Here is a 22,534-nt window from a genome sequence, read left to right on the forward strand (position 1 = left end):
TGAAAACCAACACAAATACTTGTGAGAAATTAGCCTCTGAATATCTGTCAGCTTACTCCAGGTAGTTAATACTGATTATTTTTTATTTTATTTTTTTTCAAAAAAGCTTTTTGAACATGTTTATAATTCTTACTCCACAAGAGAATTATAAATTGATCATGAAGGAAATGCACTGATAAGTTGATCAGACTATGGAGATGTGTCTTACAAACTCTGCTGCCGATTATGCAGGATGTTTACATGAGTGAAAGCTGGTGTACAAAGATTAACACTGGGAAGTTGGAAAATTATGAAAACTATGCCAAGAACCATAAATTGGCTAATGTCCTGAATAAGTGATTCCTCTTATTCAGTGACCCCAGACCTCACTCTTCACACTCTCCACTAGGCTTGTCCCAATCTGATATTTGGATCGGATCGGCTGCCAATATTTGCAAAAAATGTGTATTGGTATCAGACAGTGGCGGTTCTAGGGGTGGGGCCACAGGGGCATTGGCCCCAGCTGAAATCTGATTGGCCCCCTGAAGTGCCCCTGTCCTGTCACTCATCTGTCCTTTGCCCGAGAGCAATGATCATCAGATTATAGGTGGATGCAATTCCATACCCAAACACTAATCGGAATGTCCAGGGTGAATAAAACTGACAGAAGAAGGTTTGCACAATCCCGCGGAGAAAGTTTTTCTATCCACAACCGATGGCACTTTTGAGGAGTTGGTTGGTAAGTCATAAATCCATGTTTACTCACAGCTGTCACGTAACTTAAATCTAATAAACATTAAATTAAGAAGCAAAGCTAACATTAGTTAACAGTAGTGTTAACCGAGGCCCTATTTGTGTTTAGACATGAACATTAGCATTTTGCTAATAAATGTAATGCGGATTCATGTTCTTCATTGTAACTGTGTTAACATTAAATATAATGTTTGGCAATGATAGAGAATATAAAAAGAAAGGGTCAGTGTCAGGCAGGAATTCAGCAGTTTTTGGTCAAAAGATTGAGTCAGCCAGACGCTGAAACAGAGCAGAGAGAGGGCAGAGAGAGAGCAGCAGAAGACTGTGGACCAGAGGCTGGTCAAGAGCAGGGCAACAACAGTTAATGCTGTAATGTATGATATTGTAACTTGTGAAATGGCACATAAGTTCACTGAATTCATACACCTCATAGTGATGATTTACCATAACTTTTATGTAATGGCTTAAATTTTTATTGGTTCATATATCACCACAACTCACTTTATATTTTAAGCTTTCAAGTCTTTCCTTCAGTTTTAAATAAATAATAATGTGGTCTTGTAGACAACATGGTTTCTGCTGAATAGTTTGTGACATATATTTGTGTTTTAGCCACAAACTGGGACAGGACTCTCTCTGATAAGGACAAGCAGAGTGAAGTTGATGACTTAACCCCCCATTCTACTGAGCCACCAGAGTCACCAATCAGTGCTGATCCTACAGGATCTGATGGTAAGAGGCTATCTTGGAAAGTAATAACTGCTTGCGTGTGTATTGTGACACTAGGCTTATGTTAAATAATTTGTCATTTGCTGCTTTCAAACATCTTCCAGTGTGGTGCACAGAATCCTGTGCAGATGTCAAATGATTGTTCTGCTCCAGTAGGACCTGATGGTATGCTTTTCATTCTGTAAATGGTCTTTAAATTTCAGTGAATTATGCACTCATTCACTTACTGTTGCTGAATGCCATGAAAGTTAAAAGTTGAGGCATGACTGTGTGCGATTGTGTGCAAGGATGTTGGACAAACACTTGGCCCCTCTATGAATATTGTGGCCCCTTGATGGCCCCTTACTCAGAAAAATTCTAGATCCGCCACTGGTATCGGAACGGCAGGCACGAGAAAATGCCGATCCATAATCTGATCCGGGTTTTCCAGCGCACCCATTTAGATAATCCATTCCAGTTTTTGCTGTGTTTTCGCCAGTGAGAGTAAAATCCGGTCCGCATTTTCCAGCACACCTTCAGCACACGAGCATAGCTTCTCCCCAATTTAGTTCAGTGGCATCTCCTAACCATTAAGATGGCCATGTAAATTTGAAGTTATCAGTAAAAATGTCAGTTGTGTGGGATTATTTTACCTTAAAGGACGACAAAGACGAAGAGGTAGAGTGCAACATATGCCACAGTAAAGTCAAGTGTTGTGGTAAAGCTGTAAGAACTTTTAATACAACCAATCTAATCAAGCATTTAGCAAAATACCACCATAAACAACATGAAGAGTTTCTAAAGAAAACCGAAGACAAAAAGAATGGTCCTAACACAATTAACACTGGCAGAAATTTTTGTGAAGCATGACAAACTGCGACTTTTAAAAAATACAATTTACAATATTATTTGCACTTATGGCTTTTTAAGCCTTGGTTTACTGATGCCATCTCTGTTTATTGTTTATTATTTAGTCTATTTTGAGTTTATTAATTGCTAAATAAACAGGTCAGTTTCTCCTTACCAACCATTGTGTATTATTCAAACACACCTAATTCAGCTGGCTACTTGTTATCAACATGAGTTTGACAACAAAGTAAGTTGATTAAATAACTTTAAATTTTAATACATGCTCGGATAAGCCGGTATCGGTATCGGCCGATATTGGTATCGGATCGGAAGTGCAAATAAATATCGGTATCGGATCGGAAGTTCAAAAAGCTGGATTGGGACATCCCTACTCTCTTACAGTAGACAAAAGACCAGGAACGCACCAGACCAGGTCTCACCTTCCTGCCCAAGAAGTTGTACTGACCAGATGGCCCCAGTCTTCACAAAGATCTTCAAAGGTTTACTAGAGCTGTGTATTTCTATCTGTTTTTCTATCTATTGAGACAAAAGCTCAAAAATCATACAAGTGCCCAAAAACACTAGCTTAAGACCAAATGACTACTGGTCTATCATTCTGGCATTTGTAGTGACAAGGTCTTTTGAGAGACTGGTGTGGGCCCACTTGAAGAACACTACAGGTCTACTATATGACCTACTTCAATACGTCAATTGAACAAACAGGTCAGCGGACAATGCAGTCAATATGGAACTACATACTACATTTCATACTACAACTCCTAAATGACCCAGGAAACGATGCCAATATCCTGTTTGTGCATTTTGGTTTGCCATGCAACATCCTAGGTGTTCTTCACTGAAGTCATTCAGCTCAATGTGTCCATTGTCTCCAACTGTTTCTGATGGACAGATTGCAGCAGGCTAGTCTAGGGAAATTCACACCCAGTTTGTGCATGATTAACCCTGGTGCCCCAGGATGGAGTGGACTCTCTCTAGTGCTTTATTCCTTCATCACATGACTGCCCCATTGATGACCCTTGTCAAGACTGTGAAACTTGCAGATGATATGACAGTTACCAGCTTCATACTTTATAGAAACAAATCAGCATGCAGAGAAGTTGACTAGACTTAATAGTTTTCACTCAGGCATAGTTGCAATTATCTAGTGCAGTGGTTCTCAAACTTTTTAGACAAAGTACCACCAACTGTCAAACGAAAAACCTCCACGTACCACCTACTACCCCCCCCCCCCCCCCCAAAAAAAAAAGAAAAAAAAAAAAGAAAAAGCTGTTTGGCAAGTTTAAGTTGTTGACGGGGGGGCGGGGGGCGAATGTAAATTGTTACCGGGAGGATGTAAAATAGACACGAATTAAGTATTAGGCTATATCACGATGGTTGGCGCCAGAGCGAACTAGTAACTCATTGAATCATAGATGTGGATCAGAGGTAAATAAACTAGATTTTTTTTGTCGACGTGAGAAATCGGATGTGTGGCGTGTGAAGACGGTCAAATGCGTGTGTCTCACGCATTTGGCAACCCTTCTCATTACACACATATGTTATAATGTAGTTCTCCTATAGTTCTTGTTGGTAGTGGTTGGTACAGCACAAAAATTCTTCGTGCGACATGCCCTCATACGCATATCGCACGTAAACGAGCAAGTTGTCTAAATCTGCGACATCTAGGGATTCATCTAACTGCAGTGAGAAGCATTTACTCATTTTAATTCTCTCGGTCAATGTTTGTCTGACGTTGTCCACCATTTCATCAATTCTGCGAGTGACCATGTCGTTTGAAAGATGCACCAGGTTGAACTGTTTAGCGACATTTTCTCCGCACATAATACGAGTAATCCCTTTTAGTTTCTGAATTTCAGGACTTGTCATAATTCTGTTTTAATAAAAAAAAATGTGTTGTGTAAAAAAAAAAAAAACCTCAAAGCATCTTTTATTTTCCGAGTTCATCTGGCGTACCACCGCGGGGTGCTTTGCGTACCACCAGTGGTACGCGTACCACAGTTTGAGAACCACTGATCTAGTGTACTACTCTGAAAACTGTGGAAATGACCGAGTAAACAAAGTCCCCAGCTTGTTACCAAAACAAACAAAGTCCCCATTACGGTTACCATTACCCAGTATGGTTTCATAAAACATCATAAGCCCAGACCTAATGTGGGAAACCAACATTACCTCCATTATGAAATAAGCACAACAGGGAACACACATCCATATAAGATCATTAAAATTATCTGGACACTACCAAGTTGACCACCACATATTTTTTTGTTTTAACATAAGCTCGGCCAAAAGACAGATGCAGAATGTGAAAAATGAAGTACCCCTTTACTGCTTTGACAGGAATTAAGAGGGGTAATAGCAGCCAGATGTTGCTAATCAAACGCCTTGATTAACTTACCATCAGCGAGTGTAGCACCTCTATAAAAGCTGAGTTTTTTGCAGTATGTAGGTCTGTTGCATTCAGGTGTGTTTTAACACAGTGCCAAGGAGGAAAGACATCAGCATCAATCTTACAGGCGCAATCGTTGCTGCCCATCAATCTGGGAAGGGTTATAAGGCCATTTCCAATTAACTTGAAGTTCATCATTCAACAGTGAGAAGTGAGAAAGATTATTCAAAACACTCAACACAGTTGCCAAATCTTAAAATAAGCAAATTTACCCCTAGATCAGACCATGCAACGTTCAGATAAATTGCAAAAAAAAAAAACAACCATGAGCTTTTATGATCTACAGGCATCATTTGACATGTTAAATGTTCAAGTTCATGACAGTACAATTAGGGGAATGTAGACTGAACGAGTATAGCTTGTTTGGAAGAGTTGCCAGGAGAAAGCCTCTTCATGCCAGTACAGCTTATGTTTGCCAAGTTGCATCTACAGAAACCACAGGACTTCTGGAACAGTATCCTTTGAACAGACAAGACCAAAGTGGAGATGTTTGGCCATAAATCACAGTGCAATGTTTGGCAAAAACCAAACATAACATATCTGCACAAACACCTAATACCAACTGTCAAGCACAGTGGTGCATAGCTTGTTTTGTAGCCACAGGAACTGGACACCTTGCAGTCACTGTCAACCATAAACTCCTCTGTATTAGGGCTGGGCAATCAATCAAAAATACATCAAAACCAACATTCAGATCCTCTAACCAATATAATTTCACCCATGTCGGTTTTTGGCTTTTAAATACAGTACGTCATATAATATTCTTAATATACTTAATATAAAAATAGGCTGTGTTAATACTTTGCCCACTGTTCATGTACTTAAAAATATTCTACTGCACGTTAGTCCGTGACTCCACCCTGTCCAGTCAGTGACAGGGAAGCAATTATGTGTATATATTATCATTACAGCAATATGATTGTGACGGGCGGTGTGAGCAACTGAAAAGGAAGCGATCACTCCAAGTCTCAGGGAAAAAGGATGGTTTAATAGAAACTGTGCAAACCAAAACCCGTGCAAAAGATCCAAATTAAGGATATAATGACCAGCGGTCAACTGGTACAAAGACAAGACATATATAGGCAAACAAACGACCCTCAGGTTAGACGGATCACGGGCTCCGCCCACCTGAGGGACGCACATGACGTCACCAAACAACAACAACAACAGCCGCTGTGGACGGAGGCGGCTGGTAGGGGGCCGCCTCACTGTGACAGACCCCCCTACCAAGCTACACTCCCCTCCTGTAACGTAGCTTGCGCTACGGAGCGAGGAGACGGACACAATCGCTGAGAGGAGCGAGATTTATTAAAGGGAATACCAAAATCAGAGTCGAAAGGACAGGCGTGGGTCAAACCGGGAGGGCAGCCAGAACAGGTAAGGTACACGGGCATAATGGGACAGGGAACTTAAACACGACGGGGAGACACGGAGCAGGCAGAACAAACACGGAAAACAGAAACACAGCGTAAACTCACGAATGCACGAACAGACAGGATGAACAAACTAACTGATAGACAAAATCACGGATGACACGACTGGGGAATGACGGGACTTATATACATAGAACCAAACTAGGGACAGGTGATGACAATGACACAGGGGCGTGGTAACAAACGAGGAATCATCAAAATAAACGAGCAGGGCGGAACAAACAGGCAGGGAACACAGACATGAGGGAACCCAGAGTGACAGCTACGAGAGGGGGCGTTGCCCTACATGACACCTCCACTGGGTGTGTGGCACACAGCGGCCGGTCATCAGAATTATAAAGACTCAGCCCAGCCAGAGCCTTAAACCAGTTTCTTAAGAATTATTACATTTTGCAGGCCGCCTCTGTCCACAGCGGCTGTTGTTGTTGTTGTCTGGTGACGTCATGTGCGTCCCTCAGGTGGGCGGAGCCCGTGATCCGTCTCACCTGAGGGTTGTTTGTTTGCCTATATATGTCTATATATGTTAACAAATGATAATCAGAGTGCAGAGAAGATCATAGAGAATGATTTGCAATTTGTTCAGGACTTGTAGTCTTCTCGAGTCAGAAAAAGCATTATAAAGATTCCTGAGGACCACTCATATCCAGGACACAACCCTCATATCCAGGACACAACCCTCATATCCAGGACATAACCTGTTTGAAGTTCTCCCCCCAGACAGGTATTACACAACACTAAGAGCCAAAACAAGCAGTCAAAATAATAATAATAATAATAATAATAATAATAATAATGTATATAGCATCTCAAATTCAATGTTGCAGCAAAACGTATTGCAGATAAGCTTCCTAATAAATCAGCTACAAGAGAGTATCACAAAAAAATTAAATAAAACATAGGGACTAGATATAAAAGGTGAATAGGGAAAGTACAGAGAATAAAGAAAAGTCCAACATTAGAGGACCTCAGTGTGCAGCTGGGCCTATATACGTTCAGTTAGATGGGGGATGCAAGACTCTGCAAAGAATTATATGTGAGTAGCAGAAGTTTAAACTGAATGCAGAGTGAGATGGGAAGCCAGTGTAATTGGAACAGAATCGGTGTGATGGGAGCAGATTTTGTAGAACATGAGAGAATTCTAGCAGCTGAATTTTGGACACACTGAAGTAAATGGATGGATTTGTTAGGGATACCAGTGAAAATAGAGCTATGATAGTCTAATTATATTATATGAAAGCTTGAACCAGAATCTCCACATCCTAAGTGGCTGAAGATATTATAGACGTGAAAAAAAAATGAAACCAATGACCATGACCCGCACATGACACACGCAAATGAACATCAAGACTCTCAGGATCAACTAGGGCTCTTGGGTCTTCACTGCAGAACTTCTAACAGACCTAATGTGACATTCAAAACAAAGCAAAGAGTACACCAAGGTTACAAACTACTGCTGAGAGTTTCATAATGATGTCAAGACAGAATGTAAAACAAGAAAGGTTTGAGATAATGGATTTGAACTAATTAGTAAAACTTCAATTTTGTCAGGGTTTAGCCTCAAGAAATTTACGCTCATTCATTGTTTGAGGCCGTGTGTGCAGGGGACAGGAGGACAGTGGTAACTTTGGTGATGACATAAATCTGCATACCATCAGCGTAACAGTGACAGTGGAGGCCATAACTGTGAATGATCTGACCAGCAGGCAGCATGTAGACAGTGAAGAGGAGAACAGCTTCTTTCCACAGGCAATCGGAATTATGAGCAATTAGCCCAGTCAGCGTCTTAAAGTCATTTCTTAAGTATGACTACACTGTGCAGTTTAGTGAAATTTCACAGGTCATCAGAATTATAAAGACTCAGCCCAGCCAGAGCCTTAAACCAGTTTCTTAAGAATTATTACATTTTGCAGTTTGGTGAAGTTTAAATTTTCAGTATTTATAACGGTAATTTAACACGTTAATTCACCAATGTGTGATATAATAAGTTCAACACTTTAGCAAAATAAGCTACAACTAGTAGTACTTAATATTATAGCATTATTGTCTATTTAATGCTGCTGCAGTTCTTGTTGTTGTTGTAATTTATGTAGTGAGTGTAGGTGCTGTGAGAACTATTGAGAGCCATAGACCAATTCCTTGTGTGTATTGCATACAATTGCACATTTTGGACAATAAAAAAAAAAAAAAATCATACTCCAGCCTTTATGCATTCAGTTAAATCATACTCCAGCCTTGATGCATTCAGCTAAATCATACTCATTATAGTCTTTTAATACACGATGCAAGATTAATACAGTGGTTGCCAATTTACAAAATGTAGCAACATTTGGGGAAGATGTTTTTGCATCAGTTTAGTTAACCGTGCACACACAGCAAATGACTCATGACACCACAGAAATCATTGGTTTCCTGTAGTCAGTGGTGCAAAAAGGGGGTATGCAGCATATGCGACGCATAGGGGCGCTACACTAGAGGGGGTGCCAAATCGATGAGATATAATACTTAATTTGTGTCCATCTTACGTTCACCACCCCCCAAGTCAACAACTTTCGTTCGTTGTTTAGGTTGAGGACAGGAGGAGTGAGACAACTTTATCACTCTTTTTGAAGCTAATCTTGAGTTACTACATGCACAACACATGGGATTATAATTTTACTGACTAGTAATGTTTGACCCTTTCACTAGATATCATCATCAAAGGAAGTATAATGCAAAGTACATTTCAAACTCCTGCTGACTCCCCAAACCTTGCACAATTGCTTTTCTCATAAAGATTTTTCGTTTAAGATAATAAATATATTTTTTCTGTCTCCTCTACTGCATAGAAAAATATTGTGATCTCTGACCGTGCTGTGTTCTCAGCCCAGTTCTCCCTATTTCGTCTTATTCAAGTTCCACCTGGCAACTAAATCACTCCTTTCTAATGATAAATTTTTTTATTTCCTTTTCTTAGGAAAAAAAGATTAATTCATCAATATTCTTTATTGAGAGTATCAACACTCTTCAGTAACCAAAATCTCTTGGGATTTCTTATTCTACGTACTATAATGATTGTGTGAAGATTGATAAAGCTGATATTCAGGGCCAGTGTATGTTACATGGGACATTGACGGAAACAATGTTGTAAACATTGGTGAGAACATACTGCTCATATCGCTAAACAATGATAAAGTATCTTCCTCATCTCTCAATTTATACAAACCCCCTCATGTTGAAATCTGAGTTCACAGTGTTGGCTGTGGAAGGGATGCTGCTAAACTCGAAATACATGTGGTGTGAACTCATGTAATAACAGTTTACAGTTCGCCCCATCATCTGATTTCCGCCTAATCCCCAAAATAACCACCTCGGTTGGTATAACTACTGATCCCCATGCAATTACAACAAACAAGTTCAACCACTTTTTAAACATTACATGTCACTGCTCAGCAGATGTTTCAGGATGTGTCTCCTTTAACTCTAGATATTCTGGCTATCACTGCTAAACAGAAGCCCCATGTTGAAGAATGTGTAATCACTAATCCACATTTACAGAAAATGTAAAGGTCTTGATGTATTTCTTCATATAAACTTCTCTACAAAATTATTAATGCTACTTATTAGTATGGTTAATTTGCCAATGGTTTGCAGCATCTGTTGTCCTTGTAAACATGGATTTAAGGCTGCTCTCCCAAAATTAGGCTTTTTGATTTCAATCTAACACTCCATTCGTTATATCAGCAGGACTTATTTCAAATGGGCAGTTTTAGACTTTTCTGCACACTTCTCCTTTGTCATCTCAAGCCTTCAGACATCTTGATTCTTCTACCTCTGGATGGTCAAATATATTCTGATCATGCAGAATGGGACTGTGTGTGTGTTTTTAACTCTCTGTAGATTTGGCAGGAGTGGGTAGTTCGTCATGGCAGGGATCTTCTCCAGTTTCTTCAGTTCGAAGCAGGGCTGTCCCATTTCCCCACACCGGTCAAGATAGCAACAGTTCTCAGAAATGCAGGAAATATACAGGGGTGGAGCAGAACAGACAGAGTTCAGAGCACAGGGGACATGGCCTCTCTGAACACAGAGGACATGGCCTCTCTGAACACAAAGGACATGGCCTCTCTGAACACAGAGGACATGGTCTCTCTGAACATAGAGGACACGGTTTCTCTGAACACAGAGGACATGGCCTCTCTGAACACAGAGGACATGGCCTCTCTGAACACAGATGACATGGCCTCTCTGAACACAGAGGACATGGTCTCTCTGAACACAGAGGACATGGCCTCTCTGAACACAAAGGACATGGCCTCTCTGAACACAGATGACATGGCCTCTCTGAACACAAAGGACATGGTCTCTCTGAACACAAAGTACACGGTCTCTCTGAACACAGAGGACATGGTCTCTGAACACAGAGGACACGGTCTCTCTGAACACAGAGGACATGGTCTCTCTGAACACCGAGGACATGGCCTCTCTGAACACAAAGGACACGGTCTCTCTGAACACAGAGGACATGGTCTCTCTGAACACAGAGGACATGGTCTCTCTGAACACAAAGGACACGGTCTCTCTGAACACAGAGGACATGGCCTCTCTGAACACAAAGGACACGGTCTCTCTGAACACAAAGAACATGGCCTCTCTGAACACAAAGGACACGGTCTCTCTGAACACAAAGGACACGGTCTCTCTGAACACAGAGGACATGGTCTTTCTGAACACAAAGGACACAGTCTCTCTGAACACAAAGGACATGGCCTCTCTGAACACAAAGGACACGGTCTCTCTGAACACAAAGGACACGGTCTCTCTGAACACAGAGGACATGGTCTTTCTGAACACAAAGGACACAGTCTCTCTGAACACAAAGGACACGGTCTCTCTGAACACAGAGGACATGGTCTCTCTGAACACAGAGGACATGGCCTCTCTGAACACAAAGGACACGGTCTCTCTGAACACAAAGGACACGGTCTCTGAACACAGAGGACACGGTCTCTCTGAACACAGAGGACATGGTCTCTCTGAACACCGAGGACATGGCCTCTCTGAACACAGAGGACACGGTCTCTCTGAACACAGAGGACATGGTCTCTCTGAACACAAAGGACACGGTCTCTCTGAACACAGAGGACATGGCCTCTCTGAACACAAAGGACACGGTCTCTCTGAACACAAAGAACATGGCCTCTCTGAACACAAAGGACACGGTCTCTCTGAACACAAAGGACACGGTCTCTCTGAACACAGAGGACATGGTCTTTCTGAACACAAAGGACACAGTCTCTCTGAACACAAAGGACATGGCCTCTCTGAACACAAAGGACACGGTCTCTCTGAACACAAAGGACACGGTCTCTCTGAACACAGAGGACATGGTCTTTCTGAACACAAAGGACACAGTCTCTCTGAACACAAAGGACACGGTCTCTCTGAACACAGAGGACATGGTCTCTCTGAACACAGAGGACATGGCCTCTCTGAACACAAAGGACACGGTCTCTCTGAACACAAAGGACACGGTCTCTCTGAACACAGAGGACACGGTCTCTCTGAACACAAAGGACACGGTCTCTCTGAACACAAAGCACACGGTTTCTCTGAACACAGAGGACATGGTCTTTCTGAACCCAAAGGACACAGTCTCTCTGAACACAAAGGACACGGTCTCTCTGAACACAGAGGACATGGTCTCTCTGAACACAGAGGACATGGCCTCTCTGAACACAGAGGACACGGCCTCTCTGAACACAGAGGACATGGCCTCTCTGAACACAAAGGACACGGTCTCTCTGAACACAAAGGACACGGTCTCTCTGAACACAGAGGACATGGCCTCTCTGAACACAGAGGACATGGCCTCTCTGAACACAAAGGACACGGTCTCTCTGAACACAGAGGACACGGTCTCTCTGAACACAGAGGACATGGCCTCTCTGAACACAGAGGACATGGCCTCTCTGAACACAAAGGACACGGTCTCTCTGAACACAGAGGACACGGTCTCTCTGAACACAGAGGACACGGTCTCTCTGAACACAGAGGACACGGTCTCTCTGAACACAGAGGACATGGTCTCTCTGAACATAGAGAACATGGACTTTCTGAACACAGAGGACATGGTCTCTCTGAACACAGAGGACATGGTTTCTCTGAACACAGAGGACATGGCCTCTCTGAACACAGAGGACATGGTCTCTCTGAACACAGAGGACATGGTCTCTGAACACAGAGGACATGGTGTCTCTGAACACAGAAGATAAGCTTCTATACAACTCTGAACTATGTGTTTTTGTTCCACATGCCCTTTTGGTCCTTAACATTTGGAGAGTTTTTTGGAGTACAAACTTAACCTGGACCCAATATACAGGAAAGTTTATGCTTCCATATATTCTGCTTCGGTCCACTCTAGATTCACTTTTTGTTACTTTCCCAGATGTCAGGGGTGCGATTTCTTTTCTCTATACAAAAATGTTTGGTCTTATTGCTCTGTTTTACTCACTCATAAGACTTACGGGCTCATTCCTTCTTTATGGAGTCTACCCCTTTCCTTTCCGTGCTGCTGTTTGAGTTATCTGGTGTGCACTTTTGCACTGTTTATAGTGGACTAAGACTATTTTGTTTTGTATCTTTTCTTCACTACATTTTTACAGAACCTCCATTTTCAGCACATTGAGATGTTTCCATACATTAAGAGATGTTCACATCTTTTTTTTTTCAGCACTTCCTGAATCCATTGAGTTACCTACTGTCCAATCACACATAGTGGCCTGACATTGGTTGCTAGTCTCTTCATTCCGCTAAAATAGAAAAAGCACAACCACAGCACTTATACACGCTGAATTAGATATGTTACGTTTCCTTAAACTATAAGCATGCTAGTGGATCACGCTCTACATTGTAAATGGAGTAAGCTGACCTTTTGTTGTCTGTGCTGAACACGGTGTGTTCAAGTCTCAGTATCCTTCACTTGTCACTTTCTATGTGGTATTAATCGTTGTCCTCTCAACATACAGAACAGGAATGTAACAGATCATTTCAAAACAAATTAACTGGATTCATCTTGATTATGTTAATCTTAACATCGTAAGGTTTGTGCCAATCAGTAGTCTCTGAGTTTTGTAATGTAACATATTATTGAGAATTTAAAATACACATGAATTAATATCTTTTAACCTGACACCATTTGACATATTTCTTTGATCTACAAAATTGTCATTTGTGAAGTTGGGTTTGGCAATTAAAACAATGAACATTTAAAATGAAGAAATTGCAATAAAACCTAACTTAGGCACAAAAGATTTACATGAGGTATATTTCTGCAGTAGATACAGATAATGACATAATTCAAAATTCAGTGTCTAATAAATACAAACCACGTAAATACAATCCAACAGGAGCCTCTATGTTCTGCACAAAACAATAGTATGTGGTAAACAGGTTTGAGTTCAGTCCAAGAATACAGAAACATTGTACAGCTCCCTGATGTCTCTGACAGTGGATGTATCCAGTAAACTGTTCATTAAGCTCTTTGTGAGAAATTAGTTATGCCATGACTGGATTTAGATACTTTACGGAGATCTCACGAGTCACGTTTTTCTTGCCGGGTATATTTACTTTTAAATGTTATCTAGCATTTTAAATGTTATCTAGCATCCAGAGTTACAAAATAATCGATATCTGTAGAGCTGTAGGGGTAGGTGTGTAATTGTAGGGTGAATTGGGCAGAATTGAGTTCTGTGATCACTCAGGAATGATGGAAGTTTCTAGGATGAGCATCCTGAGTGGTTCCTCCAGAGTGTTGCTGTGAGGAGGTGTTCAGTACTTCCTCCATAGGAGACTTGCCTGGATCTTTCTTCCCTGTGGATTTTTTTTCTGTTTTACTTAGAGATGTGTGTGCTTAGTGAAAGGGAATGTGAGATGGCCTGGGATTTGTACGGTGTGTTTGAAGAGGAATTGGACATTAAGCCGGGATGGAACTACCTCTCTTCTGATGAGGACAACAAACACATCTGTCCCCAGTCAAAGCAAACAAATAAAGCCCACACCAATTGCCTATCCAAATGTTCTTATCTGTTCCTTTAAAAGGTCTGAAGTCTAACAATTAGGTGATTAAATAAACAGCGTCACACCAAAACCTACACGGTTTATCTGGTTTAACTTATCAAAGTTGATCTGATACAGCTGGATCGGGTGTGCTTGAGTTAGACCTGAAACTAGCAGGACTGTAGCTCTATGGAACAGACCTGGGTGACCAGATCACATTATAAATGTACATTAGAAAGCAGACTGTAATGAGAGGAATTAAAGAAACAGGTAAAAGCAAAGCATTTGAGCATCATGTAATGTTATATATTCTCGTTTGTGTCATTGGTCAGTTGTTACATGCTGTATTTACTATTTGATCGATTGATTAATGTGCTTGTTTGAGTTTGAGTATTTGAAGAAAGGTTTCCTATTTTATCTAAATATAGGAAATACCCATACATGGGAGCCCAGGAAATATATACGAATGCTCTGGTCTGCCAGAATATATTAAAAGGCTCAAAATATCTACTTTCATAAGTAAAGTGTGCTCATCCTGGAAGGTGAACCATACTGTACCCTCTCCAGCATGCAAAATAATAGCATTGTGAACCCGCCGCTGACTCTGTCTGCACAGCCAGATACACTGATAAATTTGCACTTATTCTCCTGTGGTGGCTGCATAAATGGGAAGGGAGAGTAAGGACTAACAAACTGGCTAGAGGAGGTGTCCTTCGCTCCCGGCGTGAAAGATGCCAAGCCAGCCCAGCTAGCAACTCAGCCTGCTCAGAAATCGTGTTTATTTTAATGGGAAAGACCTGCCAGAAATGTCAGAGGCGAGCACACACGGGACAGCATGCTACTGCTGTATTCAAGCACACCAGGAAACAGGGACGCATGTGAGAGGGAAAACTTTGATTTCACTGGTTTATAAATACATGTTTATATCATAAATCTTTCATGGATTTCGAAGAAATTAAATCCGAATGTTTATAGGGATGAAGCTTTGATTATAAACTCAGTGAGGTAATACATCGTTTTGTCCTCTCATGCGCTGCATCAGTTTGAGGCATATTGCTAAGCGTGAAAGAAAAAGATCTGTTCATAAAAGGCACCTCATTTTCTTCATTTGTTTCTTTACTAGCATATTTCCCTTTGGTATAAGGCCAATAAACAAGGTCTGGTGCATACAGCAGTTTTTGTGTGTTATACTGTGGACATCTTTCTACACAAACATGGCCTTATATGCCCTGTGTGCCCTCATGTGTCCCTGCCTCCCTACAGGAGGTAGAATTGGACTTTGGGGGGCTAATATTTCGTTTGCTTTAACGCACGCTGATCGATCTGGATGTTTTGGAGTCAGTCACGGACTGCTAGCGTCCGTGTTCCCTCTTTTCCATCCATAATAACCTGGGCACGGTGCCATCACGAGGCCTGCAGCTACGTTCCTCTCCTGTGTGCTGTTGCTCATAATGGAGGAAAATAAGCACATTAAACTTTGATGAATGCCTACTAAAGTGTGCGTTTAGTTAGTATGTGTTTAGTTAAACACTGCACTCAGAAGCTTGCAGAAACTGAATATGACTGGCACAGAGACTGCTGCCTGATCCGTGGACCAAAAAGAAAAAGACCTTAAGACATAGAGACATTCTCTTCCCTCAATCTACAAACCGCCTCAATAAAAAGCGTATGCAATGCATGTATGTTTTAGATTGCATGATTACCATTACTGCGGGAGTACAGAAATGTACAAGCGCAGATCTGCTTAGCACCTATCACCCACAGCCAAGCAGAATTACTGTTACGTTCTTCAGTATGCTAAGAACCCTGAATTCTGCATGTCCTCATAAAACTGTACAAACTGAAAGTGTGAAATTACCTTTCTAAAAATACTGTTCAGTCTGTACTTTTATAACCCTCTTGGGCTATTGCTATTGCTCTATTTAGGAACTCACAGGTAAATTAGGGGGTGTGTATGCCAGTGAAGAGCTGATATTGAGAATGGTATGCCGCAGGAGGCAGGTGCCTGGTCGCTTTAACTATGCCCTTGTGATGTGGGTCTGTAGGGACTTCAGTCCCTCCCCTCAGACTTGGAGTGTCGGTTTCTGGGTTAATTGCTAATTGTTAATTGTTTGGGCAGTATGAAGCCATGTGGAGCACATCTGCTGTTAATAGTGTGGGGTCGCTTCATGTTTATTTTTGGTCATTATGGCTTGCAAACCATTGTTTTTATGTGAGGAAATAAAATAATATACTAGCCATAAACGTTTATCACCTTCCTTATCTTTTTGGGAACCTGTTAAAATGTGTCTTGTAACAGTATGTACAGTAATAACCAGTGAACATTCTACATTTTTACTACATACAATTTAATTTCTATGATGTTATATTCTGTTTCATTTTCTTGTGTTAATGCCAAGCCAAATGTTATATTCTATTTACCAATTTAACCAGGCAAGTCATTAATAACATTCATATTTACAATTAGAGCATGGCAAAAGTCACTTGAGGCATACATATAAAAGTAACTATCACAGAAAAGTATAGCACACACAATGTGTCCATGTTAAAATTTGTTATAAATTCAGTCATAGTTGGCCAGATCTGATTTGTTTGTAGTGATTCCAGAGATGCTCAGGTGACAGGTAATAGGTGCAGGATGGGTGTGTGATAAGGTTGTGATAAATGTATGATGGGTGTGTGATAGGGGTGTGATAAATGTGTGATGGGTGTGTGATAGGGTGTGATAAATGTGTGATGGGTGTGTGATAGGGGTGTGATAAATGTGTGATGGGTGTGTGATAGGGTGTGATAAATGTGTGATGGGTGTGTGATAGGGTGTGATAAATGTGTGATGGGTGTGTGATAGGTCTCCACTAGCCCTTTCATGCTATCAGTAGCTGGCGGTCCTTGATTTGCAGCAGGTCTGAGAAGCTGAAATCATCGTCATGAAGCAGACCGAATGGGGCCTAGCTGCATACATGGCATTTGATCACAACCCTCCCCGCACAATGTGCACAAAGAATCAAAATGTCAAAACACTGAATATGGTCCTTTTTTCTACAAAACAAATATAAACACTTTCAAACGTTCAAACTGGCGGGAGTTCAGCCTGTGGTCAGTTTGAGTCAATAATCTAAGCAGTGTCAGTTCAACTCCACATGGACTGAACTTTCTTCCAGTGTCGGCTCCAAGGAAAGCATTCATTTGTTTTGATTAGTGTTTTGGAAATTGTTGTGGTGTGCTGACTGATCTGGCAGTAAACCTCAGTGGGGACAGGAGAGGGTGCGTGGGACGTCTGTGATGGGCTGGTGAGGGATGCTCCATTATTTAGCTCCACGTTTGAGCAGCGCTTTGTGAGTTTCATTTGTAATCAAGGACTCAGCTCAGATGAGTGCCAAGCCCAGGCGGCTTTCCTGTAAACTACAGGATTTTGCACATTCCTGTAATCTACAGGATTTAGCCTGATCATGTAAACTACAGGGCTTTACGTGTTTCTGTAAATTACAGGACTAAGCATGTTCCTGTAAACTACAGGGCTTAACGTGTTCATGTAAACTACAGGATTTAGCATATTCTTGTAAACTATGGTAAACTACAGGGATCAGCACATTCTTTTAAACTACAGGTATTAGCATATTCCTTTAAACTACAGGGATTAGCAGTGAAGAGATGTGCCCTCGTAACCTGACTCTCTCTCACCTTTGTTGCCCACATGAAAGAGGTGACATCCTGCCCCATATCTGTGAGGTGCAGACATCATCCTTCTAACGTGCCTGCACTGTCATGATAAAGGCGATGGTCCAGGACCACATGGCCCTGACTGTGCAGACCTTTTGGCTATGACTCATTGTTTCCAAGGGTACACAGCATCTGGCTTTCAGCATTATGCTTCCTACAGAAAGAAGAGGTCATAATGACTGAGAGTTCACGTCCAGGTCTGCTCAACTCAGGGCTTGTTTGCTGCTGCTCCACCCACATCCCATAATTTCTGGTGACTGCTGTGTATGCCGTATGTATGTATGTAATAATGTGGACATGTCATAAAATGCATTTTTTGCATTGTATTACCAATTCAAACCCCAGTAGACACAGATTCCGCAGAATATAAAAAGTTGAATTACAATGGTTTAGTATGATCACTACAGCCAATAGTGCAATTTCCATTATACTAATGCACTTACAAAATTGTGCTAACTCATAAAACTAAGGTTTTAAAAATATATTTATGATTCTCCAGTTGACAGTATGTATATATCAAAGACACCAGGGAAATGGTAAACAGATTTTGGCATATTATATCGAAAAGAAGTGAGAGACGGTTAAAAGACTAATAATTTGTGAGGCCATAAAAAAGTCATAATTAATTATGATTTTGAAGTGTGACTGATTACAATATCATATACAAATCTTAAAACAGACTGAATTCCCAACTTGAATATCCAGAGTGCTCATCTTCCACTGTGATTAATAAGATATCACTGAACCAGACCCGGCTGCAGAAACATTTTAAAGGGGGGGCATTGTATTTTTTCAGGGGGGCACATTTTTTTCAAAAAGCCTTTTATTTGCTTAAAATTGAACAGCGGCTCTATGGCGACTCCAGTGCTGAGAAACAACAATCTGTCAATAAAATCCCAAAATCTAAACAAACAAACAAAAAAAACAATAGTGCAGTGCTTTGTTCATTCAATTAAATTAAAAGTCAAATATATGCAAAAACACATGCAGTGAAAAACATAAGCACTGATGTCAGAACACTGACTGAAGTAAACATTCATGCTAGGAGGGTTAACTACAACAGCTAGGGAGTACAAGGAGAACTGTTCTGCCTGCAAGAAACCTAAGTTTGTGCATGTGAGGGAGGAGGTGTGGTGAGCAGAAAGAGGTTTACTCCACTTTTAGTAGAGTGGCAGACGGCGTTTGTGTAGTGTGTGAAACCTTCTTAAGACACTGTCCTTCCATTCATTCCTTATTTGTTTGGAAATAAGTCCGAATATCCATGCCACACGAACAACGGTGAGCGTAGCTGTTTCTCAAGTATGAACTTTAGTCAGTGACCCGCCCCCCTCCAACTGTAATTGGCTAGAACGTTGCCTTCCTTCACTGATTGGTTGAATTGTATGACTGACAAACTGAGATAGGAAAAATAGAAAGATGGTCACTCAGAGGTGAAAACAAAACAAAAAAAAAAAACATATACAGCTTCCAGTCCAGTCAGGGGGGGCATAGCTGACTCTGTGGGGGGGCACTGCCCGCCAATGCCCGCCGCCGGGTCTGCACTGAACAGCAGGAGATTAAAAGAGGGAAAATTTTCCAAATTGAACACAGCACTGAAACTACTCTTAAATTATTTTAAATGATAACAATTAATGAATAAAGGATGAATATGCTTTGCAGATGCAATATAAATATTGTTTAAATCTTGTATATTATAGTGCTAACTTGAGGTGATCATTAGACAAAACTGTGAAATGATTTCAGTCGCATTAAACTGCAAAATGGCTTATTCTGACATCTAATTCAGTTCAAAACCACCACTTCATGGGACAGTGAAACCAGCAGCTGTCAAACCAGTGCAAATCTATAGATTTGTTCTCATTTGTCTCTCCCAGTATTCTATTCCCATGCTTCAATTCCCATATTTGTCTGAGGGGCAGATAACACAAATAAAAGCAGCTGACTATTTCTGTATGGAAACTTTGGCTTGTGCCCTGTAGACTGAATTGAGAGGTGCATGTAAATGAATCTGTGTGAGGACAAACTGCATCATAGGAAGCAGAAGACACCTCAAGTGCAAAGAAAGCTTCATCATAAGAATGAAGCGTGTGTAACCAGCCCCCAGGGAATTATGGGTGAATGAAGTGAGATCAGACCAAGCCCTTTATCTGCAGAGAAAGAAACTTCAGAGAAACTCTGGGAAATGTTATTCCTGTTTATGTAATTCTGCCAGTATCTATGTATTTTTTTTTTGCCTGTGTCAATTTACTATTTTTTAAGCAATCACATAAAAATCCATTTGAGAACCTTTAAGAGAACCTGAAAATGTCAAACAAGGCTAAATGGAATGTGTGTAAAAGAATAATCACTTGAGTAGCATTTCCTCATATATTTCGTATATGTCCACATCAAAGTACATAATGCACACAATTCTATAGATGGCAGGGAGTCAGGTCTCAGGGCTTTTGTTTGGCTTGTAATAAAAAGCAGCGATTTATGCTAAGATGAACATCAAAATGCCTTAAAACATTTCTGTTTCATTTTTACTACGTTCTGTCAGTAAGCTGCTAAACCCGGGAACCTGTGGAGAGAATCACATATGTCTGTGTAACACAAGTGATGTGTCTGTCTAGTTCTCCGTTCTGCTCACACGGTTTCCAGCAGCACATCCCTGGAGCACGTGGACCAGGCCAGGATTGGGGTCACTTCCTCCCCAGTGGCTACTGTTGGTGTTCTAACACTAGACTGTGTTGTGTACACTGGGCATATGTCCACTTCGTTATGAAGGGCAGGATAAAGGCAAGCATATTGCCTGATCTGTATACCATCAACAAACCGCAGGTGCACTACAAAGGTCAATGTCCATGAGCTAAATGGTAGCAAGGGTCTGTTTTATTGTACTTAATTAATGTATTAAGACCAAAGAAAGACCCATATTAATTAAGAATAAGGGAGTACCAAAGCAAGGTATGGAACTCAGGAGAGAATCACTTCCCCTGGTCCCTGTAGAGATGATCCTCTCATCCTGGAGGCTGAATTACATGACTTCATGGGGGCTATAAAGATATATAAAGATAGAACTATCGTATGTGTTCAAAAAAGGCAATCTATTTATTTACTGTGGCTTATCTGAAATGGCTTTAATTCACGAGTCACTGAATCCATGTTAATCACATGTGAGGCCCTAAAATACAAGCAGAGGACAAATTCACTTCTGCCAATCTGAAAGGAAATCTCGTTTTAAGGTCAACATCTTATTCATAGAGGTGTGAAAAAGCCTCGCAGATGGGATTATAACCTGTTATGTGTCATGGCATCAAGAAGACCTGTTAATCAGTGTCCATTTTTATTCTACATCAAATTTCACTAAACAATCTGATCTATTTTTTTCATTTTCAGAGGCTTTCCAAAAATGAATGAAGATTATGTAATTCAGAAAATATCAGGCATTTTCACATGGTAAAACACCCATTATTGAACGGGCTCTTTCAGTGGTCATTTGTGTCCAGCTAGACTTAAAGCAACACTATAGGTGTTGATTCAACAATATAGGAGTTAATACAACACTACATGTGTTAATACAACACGCTAGGTATTAATACAACACGCTAGGTGTTAATAATACACGATAGATGTTAATTCAACATTGGGGACTTTGCCATTCACTAGAAAAAACTAAATTGTGTGTCCATTTATATTTCAACATTAAGATTGTATAATAATACAATTCTTATCTTATATGACATACAGTAATATAATAATATTAATATAATGTTATTGTATATTGAAATCATTATTTTATGAACTAATTCCTTTGTATTCTCAAAACCAAAATGCCATTTAGAATTACTTTAAAATCACTTTTATGCATTTGCTTTATTTGTGACAGAATTAGCTTAATTTCCTGCACTAAACATTCTGCCACACACACTTATCCTGTTCCCTGCCCTTCACAAAGTCACGTGACACATCTGTGTTTGACATAACTCTGATAAATGTTAGTCCTTTTCCCTTCCTTTGAATTTCCTCCCAATTATTTCCTGCGCTAATGGTAAGTGAACAGATAGTGCCCCATATGTTTCTGATTACACTCCGATGCGTCATCTTCTTCACCCTTCACATACGCTCCTGTGAGTCCAGCGATGGGGGCTGTGTCTATATTGGCTTTTTACTCACACATTTGCCAGTGACAGTACACTGGATCTGAGCCCTGATGATAAATGAGAACCAATTGCCTAATCAGTCTGTCAAGTGTGAAATTTTATATTTTCCATCAAGTCCATATGGCTTGTAATGATCATTAAAAGGAGAGGTTGCAAGTTGAGATAACATATAGTAAAAAAAAAAAAAAAAGATTTATTTGATTTATTCCAGCCTCATGAGCACAGATACAATTGAGAAATTGCCATAGTCTGTCACGATATGGAGGGCTCCCCCTGCTGGTCGACCCCATCCACAGCAGCAGTCGTCCTGTTTCTGTTACATTGTGTGCGTCCCTCAGTTGGGCGGGTCCTATGACCCGCCTCACCTGACGGTCGTTTGTCCATCTATATATGTCTTGTCTTTGTACCAGTTGACTGCTGGTTATTGTATCCTTAATTTGGATCATGTCACA

At 40.7% G+C, this 22,534-nt stretch overlaps 1 long non-coding RNA gene across 1 annotated transcript in view; it reads left to right on the forward strand.

Annotated features, from left to right (window-relative positions):
* The first annotated feature begins 591 nt into the window (after positions 1-591).
* The window catches only part of LOC143516235 (uncharacterized), a 38,877-nt gene continuing 16,934 nt past the window's right edge, over positions 592-22,534 (forward strand). The window contains exons 1-2 of the long non-coding RNA XR_013131616.1: positions 592-718; positions 1,345-1,464. This is a non-coding gene — a long non-coding RNA (uncharacterized LOC143516235). The remainder of the gene's footprint in view (positions 719-1,344; positions 1,465-22,534) is intronic.

The sequence above is a fragment of the Brachyhypopomus gauderio genome, chromosome 6 (assembly GCF_052324685.1).
Source record: "Brachyhypopomus gauderio isolate BG-103 chromosome 6, BGAUD_0.2, whole genome shotgun sequence".
In the NCBI taxonomy this organism is placed as follows: Eukaryota; Metazoa; Chordata; class Actinopteri; order Gymnotiformes; family Hypopomidae; genus Brachyhypopomus; species Brachyhypopomus gauderio.